This window comes from Ambystoma mexicanum, chromosome 3q (genome assembly GCF_040938575.1).
Source record: "Ambystoma mexicanum isolate Mex_15411 chromosome 3q, UKY_AmexF1_1, whole genome shotgun sequence".
Lineage (NCBI taxonomy): Eukaryota > Metazoa > Chordata > Amphibia > Caudata > Ambystomatidae > Ambystoma > Ambystoma mexicanum.
The window spans coordinates 474990802-475006209 of NC_090926.1; positions in this window are offsets into that span (position 1 = coordinate 474990802).

The following is a 15408-nucleotide window of genomic DNA, read 5'->3' on the forward strand; positions in this document are numbered from 1 at the left end:
CTGCACCCCCACCCCCCAGCACTGTGGGGCACCTGCCAGCAGGCCCCCACTCATGTCCAACTCATGTCTCCCTGCACCCCAACCCCCCAGCATCCAGGGGCACCCTCCACCAGTCCCCCACTCATGTCTCCCTGCACCCCCACCCCCCAGCAGTCCGGGGCACCCTCCACCAGGCCCCCACTCATGTCTCCCTGCACCCCCCACCCCCCAGCATCCAGAGGCACCCTCCACCAGGCCCCCACTCATGTCCCCCTGCACCCCCACCCCCAGCATCCAGGGGCTCCTGCCAGCAGGCCCCCACTCATGTCCAACTCATGTCCCCCTGCACTCCCACCCCCCAGCACTGTGGGGCACCTGTCAGCAGGCCCCCACTCATGTCCAACTCATGTCTCCCAGCACCCCCACCCCCCAGCAGTCAGGGGCACCCTCCACCAGGCCCCTACTCATGTCTCCCAGCACCCCCAACCCCCAGCATCCAGGGGCACCCTCCACCAGGCCCCCACTCATGTCCAACTCATGTCTCCCGGCACCCCCACCCCCCAGCAGTCCGGGGCACCCTCCACCAGGCCCCACTCATGTCTCCCTGCACCCCCACCCCCCAGCATCCAGGGGCACCCTCCACCAGGCCCCCACTCATGTCCCCCTGCCTCCCCACCCCCCAGCATCCAAGGGCACCTGCCAGCAGGCCCCCACTCATGTCCAACTCATGTCCCCCTGCACCCCCACCCCCAGCACTGTGGGGCACCCTCCACCAGGCCCCCACTCATGTCTCCCTGCACCCCCCACCCCCCAGCATCCAGAGGCACCCTCCACCAGGCCCCCACTCATGTCCCCCTGCACCCCCACCCCCAGCATCCAGGGGCTCCTGCCAGCAGGCCCCCACTCATGTCCAACTCATGTCCCCCTGCACTCCCACCCCCCAGCACTGTGGGGCACCTGTCAGCAGGCCCCCACTCATGTCCAACTCATGTCTCCCAGCACCCCCACCCCCCAGCAGTCAGGGGCACCCTCCACCAGGCCCCTACTCATGTCTCCCAGCACCCCCAACCCCCAGCATCCAGGGGCACCCTCCACCAGGCCCCCACTCATGTCCAACTCATGTCTCCCGGCACCCCCACCCCCCAGCAGTCCGGGGCACCCTCCACCAGGCCCCACTCATGTCTCCCTGCACCCCCACCCCCCAGCATCCAGGGGCACCCTCCACCAGGCCCCCACTCATGTCCCCCTGCCTCCCCACCCCCCAGCATCCAAGGGCACCTGCCAGCAGGCCCCCACTCATGTCCAACTCATGTCCCCCTGCACCCCCACCCCCAGCACTGTGGGGCACCCTCCACCAGGCCCCCACTCATGTCTCCCAGCACCCCATCCCCCAGCAGTGCAGGGCACCTGCCAGCAGGCCCCCACTCATGTCCAACTCAGGTCTCCCAGCACCCCCACCCCCCAGCTGTCAGGGGCACCTTCCACCAGGCCCCCACTCATGTCTCCCAGCACCCCCACCCCCCAGCATCCAGGGGCACCCTCCACCAGGCCCCCACTCATGTCCAACTCATGTCTCCCTGCACCCTCACCCCCAGCACTGTGGGGCACCCTCCACCAGGCCCCCACTCATGTCTCCCAGCACCCCCACCCCCCAGCAGTGCAGGGCACCTTCCAGCAGGCCCCCACTCATGTCCAACTCATGTCCCTCTGCACCCCCACCCCCCAGTACTGTGGGGCACCTGCCAGCAGGCCCCCACTCATGTCCAACTCATGTCTCCCAGCACCCCCACCCCCCAGCAGTCAGGGGCACCCTTCACCAGGCCCCCACTCATTTCTCCCAGCACCCCCACCCCCCAGCATCCAGGGGCACCCTCCACCAGGCCCCCACTCATGTCTCCCAGCACCCCCACTCCCCAGCAGTGCAGGGCACCTGCCAGCAGGCCCCCACTCATGTCCAACTCATGTCTCCCTGCACCCCCACCCCCCAGCAGTCAGGGGCACCCTCCACCAGGCCCCCACTCATGTCTCCCAACACCCCCACTCCCCAGCATCCAGGGGCACCCTCCACCAGGCCCCCACTCATGTCCAACCCATCCCCCTGCACCCCCACCCCCAGCACTGTGGGGCACCCTCCACCAGGCCCCCACTCATGTCCAACTCATGTCTCCCTGCACCCCCACCCCCCAGCAGTCAGGGGCACCCTCCACCAGGCCCCCACTCATGTCTCCCAGCACCCCCACCCCCCAGCAGTGCGATTGGCCTGGGTACGTGTATTTCAGGGGTGCGCGGGTAGTTTTACACGCAATTTCAGCAGGGTACGTGCATTACGGGTTCGTGTGAACTTCCACACGCGATATCAGCAGGGTACGTGTATTACGGGGTTCGTATGTACTTCCACACGTGACTGGGCCTGAGAGAGTGGGGTACGTGTATTCCTGGGTGGGCGGGAAGATTTATACGCGACTGGGCCTGGGAGAGCGTGTTACGTGTATTCCTGGGGTGGGCGGGAAGAGTTACACGGTCGCCTACAACGCGCCAAAAAAGATGGTCCAATCCGGAAACACATACGCCAGCATGAAGCAGGCGCACGTCGACTCGCAGGAAGCAGGTGTACGTCGACCCGCGCAGCATAAAAGTGTGCGCAAGCAACAAACAAGCTCAGACGCCAGGATGAATATACCGTGCAGCAGTGGCCGTGGGATACCGCAGGAGGAGGAGGAGGATAGTCAGGGCCAGAATCTTTACACCCAGAACCAGCCTTTTTGGTATGCCTGATGACCAGGTGTATGGGAGCTACTGGTTTCCACCTCACATAATACTCGACCTGGTCAGTGAGTGGGAGGATGACCTCACATCACCCACCCTGTGCTCCCAAGCACTCAGCCCCCTGGAGAAGGTCCTCAATGTACTGCACTTCTTGGCAACCGGATCATTTCAGCGGACAAGTGCCATAGTGGGGGGAGGTGTCACATTCCACGCAGTCACGGTGCCTACCAGGTGTTGGCCATCATCACTGCAGAAAGGCAGGCTGTCATCCAGGATTTCTACGGGATGGCACAATTCCCCAAAGTGCTAGGTGCCATTGATTGCACCCATGTGGCTCTACGTCCCCCTAGGGCATCTGAGCACATCTATAGAAACCGCAAGCACTGGCATTCCATCAACGTCCAGGTAGTATGTGATGCCAAGGGAATCATCACCTCATTATATGCCAACTATCCAGGGTCCACCCACGACAGCTTCATTTACAGAATGTCAACCCTAAACCGGGACATGGAAGCTGGGCGGCATGGCGATGCATGGCTGCTTGGTGAGTATAAATGCCACTGCACACGCATGCATGTCAGATACAGAGTAATGTCACTACCCCACTAATGATACCCATCACCACCTCCCCAGGGGACAGTGCCTACCATCTGAGCACCCACATGATGACGCCAATTCGGAACCCCATCACGCCTCCCGAGGTAAGATACAACACAGCCCATACCCGGGGAATAGTGGAGCGCACTTCGGAGTGCTCAAGTCACGCTTTCGCTCCCTTGACCGTTCTGGCGGGCAGCTGTTATACGCTCCCCCAGTAGTGTGCAGGATCATAGTGACAGCATGTGTCCTGCACAACGTTGCAACACGCCAGGGCCTGGCTGTGGACATGGTGGTGCCCCCACATCCCCAACAACATGCACGCCCGCTGTGCATGGGAGGGGAAAGGGCACGGGGTGAGGCAGCCCGTACGCAGCTGGTGGCTAATTACTTCACATAGAAATCACACCCCTGTGGAGTGCACACAGCCCTGGCACATACCATCTGGCAATCAATGATGACTCAATCTGACAATGAGGATGAATGAAGGGACAGTCAACTGTCAGAACCATAGCAGCCTGAGATTGTTCACCTGGAAGTGTCACATTGTGTGCATCCCTACCTACACAAACACCACCAATGCAGTGTCATATAAAGACACACTTCTATGCAGCAAAAATGAATACCCACTTGCAAAATACAACATGAGAACAGTGCCATGTCACCCAACCCCTCCCCGGCACCGCCACACAACACACCATGGCATGTCATGCTATGTGAGAGCCAACAAAGTAATCCCCACAACATGACACAAGTGTCACAAAGTACAGTGTCCCTAATGGAAATTGGCCACACATGAAATGCTCACAGTAATGCAGGACCAACAACACACATTACCAAATATTTAGCAATAATATAAATCACCTACACAACCTCAACCCTACCATAAACATGACAGTACGGATTTAAAAAATTGGTAGTCTCACTACCTGATAATGCCAGCACTTCGACCACTTCCAACTGTACAGTGTTAGCGCCACGCAAAAGTGTAGGTGCACTGCTTACAACATGGACTCCATTTCCAAAGTAGACTGCCTTGTGAAGACATGAGGAATGGACCTGCAAATTAGGAGGATGAGATGGATGCAGAGGCACATATCAATATACCATGCAGTGTACAATACAACAACAATATGCACTAGGAATGTATACACAGTATTGACTACAGACTGCCCACACAGCAAATGGGAGTCCAACATCACTATGTAAGTCAATGTCACTTGGGCACACCCTTTGCAAGCCCATGGAAACGGGAAGCAGGAGGGGTGTGTGTCACACAAACCCAAGCATCTAACCCAAATTCAGGACAAGCCTGCATGTGCCCGGCCACAATACAGCGTATGCCCACGGGAGCCACACAAGGCAACACACTGTAAAAAAAATCAAAAATCAAAAATCAAAAACCAAAAATCAAAAATCAAAAATCAAAAATGGCCATGTATGGGCCAGGACGATTTGGGGAGGCCACCCAGGAGGTCAGAGGACAGGGTGCACACCAAAACCCACCTGTGTGGATTTTGGGGAAAAAAAACACCTCCATGGGCTCATGGCCTGCACGGCTACCCTATTGTGAGAGAATCGCTGCTGTCGCTCTCCTCACCCTCTGCAGCTGCATCAGGAGGTGGTGGTACTATGGGAGGCAGCCCACGCAAAGCCCTAGTATGGTCCTCCATGGCAGCAAGCATGCAGGTGCGGAAGGTCTGGTTCTGGAGGATAATCGTGCGAAGGTCCGCATGCAACAACTCACGGGATGCCTGGACCTCCTCCCAAGTTGCCTGCATCTCAGCTGAGAGCGTACGTGTGAGCCGCTCCAGCTGCTGTTCTGTCCTCGTGTCAGTTGAAGCCTCAAGCTCAAAAAGAGTCACCCTGAGCTGACGGAGTTCCACCCTCAGGGCTTCCCTGTGGCCCTGGGACTCTATGGAAATGGCTTCCCGCAGAGTCGCAGTGCCGCCCGCCTGTCCCTGTCGGACGCCAACATGTCCTCCCTGTGTGACTGGCAAATGGAGTCTGTTGCCTGCTGTAGTTGTTCCATCAGCCTTTCTTGGGGGACAATGGAAGTGGCCACCCTATCCATGGCCTGAGCCATCATCTCAGATGATGCTGCCTGTTGGTTTGCCATACCGTATATGGATTGCTCCCATGCGGTATTGCCAGGTGGCATACGGCCACCGCGTCGGCGGGCAACACATCTGTCTGGGGAAAGGCGAACTGCGCCTTGCTGTGCCGGCACTGCCTGAGGCTGCAGGACTGCATTCCCCCTCTGATCTGCTAGCCCAGGAATAGGATCAGATGTTGCGGAGTATGACCCTGCATCCGTAACCACCAAAGGGGGACCTACCAACACTGACATCCCCATTGAGGGTTCTACCCCTGGTGCAGGTGGGTTGGACAGTACAGAATCCCTCCCAGAAACACTTACCTGCGATGGCACATAGGTCTCATCATCCAAATTGACACCTGAATAGAGCTCGGGGGAGGTGCACCCAGAGACACCCCTTGAGAGAATGGTCTGCAGCAAGTGTGGGTTCTCACCCACCACCACACCATGTCCCTCACTGGTGCCCGGTCGGGCCTGAGACCCCTCCTGGGTCTGCACCATCTCCACAACCCCAGCAGTATCAAGTGCGTCATCCCCTGCAAAGACATGAAAGAAAAGAAATGGGAACAGGCATTAGCACCATGGCACACAATTAGGGCTGAGAAGCAACAGAACCAGTACTTCATTGACACATGTCCCACATGACTATAACCCTCCCATGCATGCACCGTCACTGCGTATGAAGGGGAGGCAAATGGCACACATTGATGACACCAAGATGGAAGACCAACACATTTGCTGCATGCTGGCTAGCAGTGCCATCACACATTGGCCTGTGATTGGCATGTCCAATACACATACTTGATACATGCCATCACACAGATGGCATGTACCATAGCCATGTCACACATGTGACAATAGGACTGAGAAATGCCTAGTGAAAGTGGTGGAATGCAAACAATCAGCCTGAATGAACACAGAATAATACGCAACAATGTTGTGGCAAGATGACACTTCAAGGGCAACGGGCGTGATGTTGGGCCAAATGTCTACTGTTGCCAGAAGGGATACTGCAATACCCAAATCCTGGTGCGCAGAATGTATTGGATGAAGCACATGGGTGACTCAAACCACTCAGGCACACACACCCTCACCTGGCACTCAATCAGAAGCCCTCACACACACACCATGCACATGGATGACAGACACATGCATGTGCACTCACCGGACAATGCCTCGTAATCTGGCAGGTCTCCCACGCCTTGGATCTGTCCCTCCGTGACGTAGGTCCCAGCAACATACTCATGTGGAGTGAGTTCAATGTCCTCTGCTGGAGACCCACCTCCAGTCACTAGAGTAGTGGCATGACTTGAGGCCAGCTTTTTCTTTGCCCTGCGCTTCAGGTAATTCCAGTGCTTGTAGCAATCATTAGCTGTGCGCCTCACGAATCCAAGGGCACTTATGATGTCCGCAATGGTCTGCCAGTGTGCCAGACGTTGTGCATGTTTGGTCTTGCATCCTGCAGTAATCACCATTTCGTGGTCATGTGCGGACACATGCTCCACAAGTGCATCAAGTTCGGCCTGATTGAAGCTGGGCTTCCTTGGCGGGCCGGACTGTGTAGCCGTGTCTGGGGCATCAGTCTGTACTGGACGAGCACTCTTCCTCTTCCGCTTGGAAGGTGGTGGGGATCCTGAGTGTCCTACGCCGCTCTGGACACTAGGGGCAGGAGCCCCAGTGGACTGTGGACTAGGAGTGTGGGAATGAACTCTCACCATGGGACTTGGTGCAGGCATTAGCTGAAGTGTGATGTAGTCAGGGGGACCGTCAGCAGGATGGACTGGGACCGACACTGTCCTGGCTGGGAGACTCAGAGCTGGGGTGGATGGAGCTGCAGCTGCCCCTGCAGCCTCCCCACCCTGCCTACTCGGGGCAGCAGATGACATAGCTGCCCCTGATCCACGTGGCCTGGTGACACCAACGTGCACCGCCACACGTGGCCTAGACATGCTGACCTAGAAGTCAGCCATGGAGTCACCCTGTGCCAGGTCTGGTACCACAATGGGCTGGTCCAACAAGGGCTGAGCAGGGATGGTGTCAGCCACGTTACCCTCAACCGGGGGGGGGCATGGGTGTCCCTGACTGGTCATCCACACATGGGGGGCTAGGGGCACCCTGCAAGTCCCGGCCACGTCCCCTACCGTATCCACCACGCCCACCGCTTGAGGCTTGGCCACCTTTGCCACCCTTACCGCGTGCTCGCCTCCCAACCATGGCACTGATGTTGTTGTGCGTATGGGAGTTGCAGTAAACTATTGTCGTGGGCAATTAGGGTACTAGATGGAATTCGTACCCTAGTGCTCTAGCAAGGCTGTATGTGACCCCTGGGGGAAGATGACGGGTCACGCAACGCACAGGCACCCCAAAAAAGGGAGATAATGTGCACGCAACCCCTCCTAGACCATGCGCGTGGAAAAATAAACCTGCACTACGCTGTGGCACCCAGAAACACAAAAATGAACATATGCGTGTCACACGCAGCCTAGAATGACCTCTGAAGGGGTATGCGACACACGGGGCAAGCACAGATGTTAAATACTTGCACGACTCACCGTCTGCCGGGAAAAATAGCGTGAAAAAGACGCACGTGTGCGCGTTGGCAACACCCCCGCCAAAAGAAGAATTGTACGCTGTCTGAGAAGACAGGACAACAGAAGAAGTGAACGCTGTTTGAGGAAACAGGCCCAGGAAAAAGACAAAAAGAGAAAAAGCTGTCAGAGGTAACAGGGAGTACGAACTTGGAACGCCGTGAAGTAAATCGCGTGTGAACCGACAAGAAGTACAGATTTCACCCACTCGCTCTCCACAAAAAGCACGTACAAGGAAATGGCATTCTATACGTACCTTTTAAACATGCCCTCACGTCCAGCGTCACTTCCGCGTGTATGCGCTAAGGCCCTATCCTCCAATTACACGAGCTGACACTCTGACGTGCAGTCATTGGATGTGCAACATGCACCCGTGTACAGGGATACGCCCGCGCACGCACGTCACAGACGCGCATACGGGTTGAGGCCCTTTCCACCAATTACATGCTTTGACACTCTGACATGCTTATTTTTTCTACGCGCCATGGAAAAGGCACGTGCGCGTAACGTCATAGACGTGCCTACACGCTGGGGGCCTTTGGGTCAATGAATTAGCGTACGTGTGCTGACGCGCTTATGTGCTAAGGGCCTTTCCTCGAATTACACGCAGACGTGCTGGATTTTCACGTGCCAAATCACAACCTATCAAGCTGGCCACGCGTAAGCACACGGAAGACCACGCTCCTGCCCAGAAGGCTGAATTACTGCCCCCCAGAGCCCCGAGCACGCTCCCACCTGCCATCTGCTGCTGCCTGACTGCCTGCTGCCCACGTGCCCTGCCATTTGCTGCCTGCACATCAGCCAGGGGTGCTGTTGCTGTGACCACCCCTGCTGGAACTGAAGACTCCCGACTGGGATTCCATCGCTCCACAGACCAGCCCCAGGAGCTAGTTGCCCACCTGCTCCTGCCTCTGGGGTTGTCATGTCAGGCACTGCAACATCTGGCACCACTGGCAACCCCCGGCCAGAGAGGCAGAGGGGCACCAGCTTCACTGCCACCGAAGTTGGTGTCCTGGTGGAGCAAGTCCTGGGGCAGTATGATGCCCTCTTCGGAAGTTTGCATGCCGACAAGGAAGGACGGACTCGGATCTGGACGGACATCATGACTGCCATCAACGCGGAGGGGGAGGCAGTCTAACTATTCCATCATGTCAAGAAGCGCTGGGAGGACCTCAGGTCCAGGACCCTCAACAAGGCCCGGCATCTCTTGAAGGCAGCGGATGCTAAGTGGCGCCGGGGCCACTTGTCGGAAGATCAGATGAGGGTCCTGGAACGCATATCCCCAGCGCTCCACGTCCAGGTCCTTGAGAGGCAGACCCGTCTGGAGTCGAGCGGTAAGTGTACATGCATCCTGATTGTAAGCTGTGTGTGTGGTGGTGTGCCAGTAGTGTGCAGGTTGCACATGTGTTTTTATGGGGCCAAGTATGGGGGGGAGTGTACAGGGCCATGAGGCTATCACATGCGAGGGCTCTCATGTTTGAGACATGGATGGTGCTTGTGTGTGTAGGCTTGCATGCCAAATGCAGATATGTGGGCACACATGTTTGAATGAATGTGTATGTAAGTAGGCATGTTCATGATGTCACACATGGATGTTGGTTTCAGCTGCATGTATCTGCACTGTGTACATGTGCATGTGTGTGTATTTGACAAGGGTGCAACAGTGATGCAACATGGATGCATGTGACACCGGGATGTGGAAGACTGATTGGCAGATGTGACATGGATGCCGATCTCAACACTGCGACAGTTGGCAGAGGTGTACACATGCATGCAAGTGTGGTGGTGTGTGTGCATGTGTAGTGCACTCCCTGTGTTGCATGTGATGTCTGGCTCACCTTTGCTTGCTCATGCTGTTGTATGTGTATGGATGGTGCTGGCTGTTGTGATATGGCTATGGTATGGCTCATGTGTGCGAGTTGAAATTACATGTGTGTTGGCGATTGTGATGCCATGTCTGAGGTTTGCAAATGCCACTCATGTACAACTGTCATGTGTGTATGTGTCCATTGTACAGTGCCCTGATGCCTGTTTTTTATTTCTCCCTGTCTGCAGCGTCAACTGATGAAGAGGGCGGAGAAGGTGCTGTGGAGCACAGCGGCAGGGATCGCACCGCCAGCCGGAGACCCAAGGCCCGGCTCCCCTCCCAGGTTGTCATCTCGTCGGGGAGTGAGGAGTCCGGAGCCGCGTCCCAGGCCGCAGCTGCCGGGGGGAGGTCCAAGAGGCGGAGGTCGGAGTTGGACTCCTCGGCAGCAGAAGGGGCAGCTAGGACCCCACAGGGCCCAACGGGGGGAAGATGGCACAGAGTCATCCAGGTTGGTGGGGGGTTTGGTGGAGGAGGAGGCTGTGCAAGCGACAGAGACGGGGTCTGGAGGTGGGGATTCCACTGGTGCTAGTGGTGCAGTGCAGGACCAGGGACAGGAGGCAGCACAGGCCACCGCGGAGGTGCCTGTGTGCAATCCTGTCCCTGATCCTGTCACTGCATCATCTTGCACCAGCAGGGATGCCTACGTCCAGACCCGTTTTCAGGCAGGGGATGAGCTTACAACAACTGGCCTTCCTCTGCCTGCGGACGTGGCTTTCTAGGTACGGGTTGAGCCAGTCCTGACTGGTGTGGCGTTGCGTCAACGGGCCATGCGAGGTGACCTGCAGTCTTTTCATGAGGAGACTGCACATTTCGAATGGCTCGTTGACCGTGTCGGCCTACTGGGACAGGTCACCCAGGCCGGATTCCTCCGTTTGCTGGAGCTTGTTCCGACCCCCTCCTCAACTGAACACCGTATGCGCCAGTCATCCTCCGTGCCATCTTTCTGCCCATTTGTCACCTGGGTGCCCTGTGGAGCTGCCTCTGACGGTGCGGCCAGGCTGGTGGAGGACACATCCCTGCCACAGTCGGGAGTCGGACGTCCAGCAGGGGTGGCCACATCAACGACTGCACCCCAGCCGGTGGAGGATGTGCAGGCAGCAGGAGCCAGGGCATGGGCACAGGCACAGCAGCAGCAGCAACGAGGTGGGAGCCATGATGGCTCAGGGTCTTCGACATCGGAGGGGCAGGCATCGGCCGGAGGGCAGGAGGACCCAGGACAGGAAGTGTCTTCCGTGTGGCAGCGGTTGGGCCACACCATAGATGCGGAGTGGCAGCGGGCGGAAGAGGCACGGCTCACGATGGTCAGGGCGGAGAACGCCATGCGGACGGCCCTGAGGTGGGCCGAGTGCCTTGAGGCAATCCGCAGGGAGTTGGAGGAGAACATGTCGTCATCCCTGCGGACCCTCGGGGCCATGGAAGAGGACCGCCTCCGGGACATTTAGCAGGAGTTCGATGATGCCCTGGCCCGGAAAATCCAGAAGTGAGCCGTCGGACTAGCCCGCTGCCCTTGTAAATAGTTCTTTAGTGTTAAGTTTCCTTTCGGTTTTGTTTTGTTTTGGGGTGCTCGGACAATGCCCCAACTTCTTGTATATAGTTCTTCATTAGGTAGGATTTTATTTTATAGGTTTCATTTAAAGGATTGGGCACATGGACCCTGGATGTTCACTTTGTACATAGTTTGACAATGTATTTGGATTGTTGATTTCTATTTTCCATGGATCAATGGTTTTTTATTATTTTTGCACCTTGGATTTATTTTCTCAGACTGACACTTTGGAGACTTGCTTTTGGATTGATTTTCATTTATTATTTCCATTTTCTTCTGTTCCATTTCATTGCCTTGCTTTTCTGTTTAATACATTATCATTTGGTACTTCGATGTGTGGTATTCTCTCTTTGGTTTCATGCATGTCACAATGTGTGTTTTATCATTCACATACTGTCATTGTGTGGGTTTGACGGATATATGTTGATGTGCAGACTAGCCATTTGGGATGCATCATGTGCTGGTGATTTCTTTGTGGGGTGGATGTCATACCTGGTGGAGTGTTCGGACTGGGGTGGCGTAGGCAGTGTATTGAGGGGGCATGGGGGCCATGATTATGGATCGTCATGAGGTGTTCTGGGGACATGTATAGGGGCTTGCTGGCAGGTGCCCTGCACTGCTGGGGGGTGGGTGTGCTGGGAGACATGAGTGGGGGCCTGCTGGCAGGTGCCCTGCACTGCTGGGGGGTTGGGGTGCTGGGAGACATGAGTGGGGGCCTTTTGGAGGGTGCCTCTGACTGCGGGGGGGTGGGGATGCAGGGGGACATGAGTTGGACATGAGTGGGGGCGTGGTGGAGGGTGCCCCAGGATGCTGGGGGGTGGTGGTGCAGGGGGACATGAGTGGGGGCCTGCTGGCAGGTGCCCTGTACTGCTGGGGGGTGGGGGTGCAGGGGGACATGAGTGGGGGCCTGGTGGAGGGTGCCCCTGGATGCTGGGGGGTGGTGGTGCAGGGGGACATGAGTGGGGGCCTGCTGGCAGGTACCCTGCACTGCTGGGGGGTGGGGGTGCAGGGGGACATGAGTGGGGGCCTGGTGGAGGGTGCCCCTGGATGCTGGGGGGTGGTGGTGCAGGGGGACATGAGTTGGACATGGGTGGGGGCCTGCTGGCAGGTGCCCTGCACTGCTGGGGGGGTGGTAGAGGGGACATGAGTGGGGGCCTGCTGGCAGGTGCCCTGCACTGCTGGGGGGTGGGGGTGTTGGGAGACATGAGTGGGGGCCTGCTGGCAGGTGCCCCTTACTGCTGGGGGGTGGGGGTGCTGGGAGACATGAGTGGGGGCCTGGTGGAGGGTGCCCCTTACTGCTGGGGGTGGGGGTGCTGGGAGACATGAGTTGGACATGAGTGGGGGCCTGCTGGCAGGTGCCCCACAGTGCTGGGGGGTGGTGGTGCAGGGGGACATGAGTTGGACATGAGTGGGGGCCTGCTGGCAGGTGCCCTGCACTGCTGGGTGGGGGTGGTGCAGGGGGACATGAGTGGGGGCCTGCTGGCAGGAGCCCTGCACTGCTGGGGGGTGGGGGTGCTGGGAGACATGAGTGGGGGCCTGCTGGCAGGTGCCCTGCACTGCTGGGGGGTGGGGGTGCTGGGAGACATGAGTGGGGGCCTGGTGGAGGGTGCCCCTGACTGCTGGGGGGTGGGGGTGCTGGGAGACATGAGTTGGACATGAGTGGGGTCCTGCTGGCAGGTGCCCCACAGTGCTGGGGGTTGGGGGCACAGGGGGACATGATTTGGACATGAGTGGGGGCCTGCTGGCAGGTGCCCTGCACTGCTGGGGGGTGGGGGTGCTGGGAGACATGTGTGGGGGCCTGGTGGCAGGTGCCCTGCCCTGCTGGGGGGTGGGGGTGCTGGGAGACATGAGTGGGGGCCTGATGGCAGGTGCCCTGCACTGCTGGGGGGGGGGGTGCAGGGGGACATGAGTGGGGATCTGGTGGAGGGTGCCCCTGGATGCTGGTGGGTGGTGGTGCAGGGAGACATGAGTGGGGGCCTGCTGGCAGGTGCCCTGCACTGCTGGGGGGTGGTGGTGCAGGGGGACATGAGTGGGGGCCTGCTGGCAGGTGCCCTGCACTGCCGGGGTGTGGGGGTGCAGGGGGACATGAGTGGGGGCCTGGTGGAGTTTGCAGGGGTGTCCCCCGCAGGTGTCCCGTAGTCCCCCACCCCAGAAAAAAGGGCACTGGTTCCCGATCATGGAAGTGAAAGGGAACAGGCATTGGAGGGACAGAGCGAGACGGAATGCAAGGTAAGTAGGGGGTGGGGGTGTGGGTAGGGTTGTGTTGGGGTGGTTGGTAGGGGTGTGGGTACGGGTGTGGGTAAGTCAACAATGTTTGGGGGAAAAAAGACTGAAGAGTATTTAAAAAAATAATTTTCAGTTTTTTTCTCCCTCTAAAATTTCCGCTCCAGTGACTCAACCCCAAATCAAATTTTGAACTGTTGCTAGAAATACTGGATAAATAAAGATCCCCATGTGTTCCAAGTGAAAGGGGTCCAATACAAATGCTTTACAAAATGGTCTCCATTTTAGACCATAGTAATCAAGTAGAGGATGAAAAAAATCAATCCTTTCAGACATATCAAGGTATCAGAATCACATTAATGCCCCACATTGATTGAATTCTTTCTTTGACATTCTAGGACTATAATACACTGGAAAATATATGTTGTCCTTCTACATCTACATCCACTGACAATGTACCGCTAGGTGTGGCCTACATCATCACTTAGACAAGATAGGAGTCATAAGCAAGGAGCCAACATATCCCAGAACAGATAAAAGCAATTGGTTATTGGAGACATTTGCAAACTACTTTTTCTCCACAGGCACAGAGGGAAATGGTAGAATAACCTTTTTTCAGGTAATTTAGACAGACATTGTATAATGACTTTGGAGGTGACAGCAGCAGGTGTCATTTTGGGGATACCCAGGCCTCCACTGCCACCAAACCTTTGTGACATTATCCATCATATGGTGCATGTGAGGGCCAACCCCCACTCTGTGAAGGACCAGGGAAACATAAAAGCATTACAAAAAAGATGTACTGACAGGCAATCCAGAAAGTATTACTCTAATGGGATAGATCACTAGATTTATAACTCGATGCAAGCTGTCAACAAAGCTAATTTACACATATCTCTCCTAAGTTTCCAGGGAGCACTTTTAACCATTCTGTATATGTTTAGACAGAAAATGTCATACTTTCAGGCCGATTCATGGAATTAATGTGCGCTGAAATTTTCAGCGCAAGCGCGCGAAAGCGTGTGAATCGCAGCGCAAGTGTGAATATCGCAGTGAAACCCGCGCACAGCGATTCATGGAAGTCCGTACGCATGTAAATCCCTGAATGTGCGCTAAAAATCTGCGTGGCACATGCTGGTGCACACGTCTCAAAACAGCGTGTGCTACACGTACAGCAAAAGCGCACATAGTGCGGCGCACACAACAAAAGTAGGCGGAACAGGGGGCGTAACACGCGGAATGGTTAACAACGCGTGAAAATGTGGGCGGCACGGGGGAAGTACAGGAGGCAAATGCGCGGAACGCCCACATGCACGTTCAAAACACGTATTCATGGAAGTGAACGGGGCTAACGTGTGCGCCAAAAAAGACACGCTAATCCGGAAACACGTACGCCAGCAGGAAGCAGGCGTACATGGACCCGTGCAGCATAAAAGTGCACGCAAACAAACAAGCTCAGATGCCAGGATGAATATACCATTCCTAGAATTAGTGGTCGTGGGATACCAAGGAGGAGGATAGTCAGGCCCAGAATTTTTACAACCAGAACCAGCCTTTTTGGGATGTCTGATGACCAGGTGTATGGGAGGTACAGGTTTCCACCTCACATAATACTCGACCTGTGGGAGGATGACCTCACATCACCAACCCTGTGCTCCCAAGCACTCGGCCCCCTGGAGAAGGTCCTTAATGTACTGCACTTCTTGGCCACTGGTTCATTTCAGCGGACAAGTGCTATCGTGGG